This window comes from Amphimedon queenslandica, unplaced genomic scaffold, assembly GCF_000090795.2.
Source record: "Amphimedon queenslandica unplaced genomic scaffold, v1.1 AMPQUscaffold_12801, whole genome shotgun sequence".
Lineage (NCBI taxonomy): Eukaryota > Metazoa > Porifera > Demospongiae > Haplosclerida > Niphatidae > Amphimedon > Amphimedon queenslandica.
The window spans coordinates 12,588-14,231 of NW_003546963.1; the positions used below are offsets into that span (position 1 = coordinate 12,588).

The window sequence follows — 1,644 nt, forward strand, 5'->3', positions numbered from 1 at the left end:
AAAGTTATTTTGGTTTCTTGTATACTCAGTCATCCTGTGTATAGAGAGAAAGAGAAAGGAAAGAAAGAGTGACCAATGTACAACTGAACATAGTGTATGTACATGTACATGTAAATCATCTCAAACCAATGAAAATGCTACCATTAGTACATGTACATGTATCATTAGTAGAGTCAAAATGTCCAATGTACATGTACATGCTTGGTTATAAATGCCTTAGTGCCACTGATAAAGTATGAACATACATGTAGTGCATAAAGTTTAAAACCAGTGAAAACGCCAACATCAGTACGTACATGTATTTTAATAATTAGTAGAGTCAAATCCAAAATATACCGTATAGCGGGAAATTTTGGAGGAAGTTAAATTTGGCAAATTGCTACATTTTAGTGATTAGCAAGTTTTAATTAGTAGCCATGTACCATTGAGCATGCGTATACTGTATAGCAGGTATATTTCGTTCAAGTTTAATTTCATTCTCATTCCTTGTGGAACGAACATTTTCCAAATGAAAAGAGCGTTTCCTCAATGCCACATGTGCAAAATGGCTGCTCAGAACAAAAATAAAACGAACGAAAATTTCTAATCCTGCTTAGAACAAACATTTTTCCAGACAAAATATACCCACTATATGGTAATAGCTCAAAATGGCAGATTTTATCTTGGCGAATGGCTATGAAAATGCCAAATTCACGAAATTTGATTCCCTCCAAAATTTCTCACTATACAGTATGTGTACATGCTCATGCAGGTGTCTAAAATAATAGTAGATGTAATTTACAATGTATAAGAACATAAGATAAGAATATACAAACTCACCCATTCATCATCATCAACCTCCCCTCCTCCTCCTCCTCCTGTTCCCTGGCTGGGTTCATCAGTTGATTTGTGTCCAAGTACCTTATCAGTCCAGCTCTGTCCTGTCTTCTCCCCTCCAGTGTAGTTTGATGAATGAGCTCGCTGATCACTATCCAGCTTTGTGAATGACTCTAGGGAGAGAAGAGAAGAGATGAGACTAGAGTGCAATACATGTACGATACATATACATGTGTTAATACATGTACATGTAAATGCATGTACATGTTGATGTGTTATACAGAAGAAATAAGACAAAGGAGAAAGAGAGTGTGTGTGTATGTGTGCAATCTGTGCATACATGTACATGTACTGTACATTGTGTATGTAAAAGGGAAGAAAGGAAAATATTAAGAGATGTGGTGAGCAGCTACAATATACCATACAAGATGATTTATTGACGAGGAATTAATAATCGGCAATTGGCGGATTTATGAAGAAATTGCCAAAATAAAATCCGCCATTTTTGTTTCAATCTGAGCATACTCAATGGAATGTGGCACAAAATCACTAATATAAAATTCACCAATTAACTTTCCACAGGAAAATTCACCAAATATTACCCTCACCATTAAATCATCTTGTACAGTACTACATGTACATGTACATGTAGTTCCTCCCTCACCTATCAGCATTGGCGGCGGAACAAAATTTATTTTGGGGGGGCTGAACATCAATGAAGTTATTAAAATGGGTGTGGTTTTATACAAAAATGGCTGCTAATTTTACAAAAAAATGGTGCTAATCTTTTATTGTTGGATTTAGAGTAGTTTTCTTGCCTTTTTCTAA

At 35.3% G+C, this 1,644-nt stretch overlaps 1 protein-coding gene across 1 annotated transcript in view; it reads right to left on the reverse strand.

Moving 5' to 3' along the window:
* The window catches only part of LOC105314545 (arpin-like), a 9,386-nt gene that overhangs the window by 6,241 nt on the left and 1,501 nt on the right, over positions 1-1,644 (reverse strand). The window lies entirely within an intron of this gene.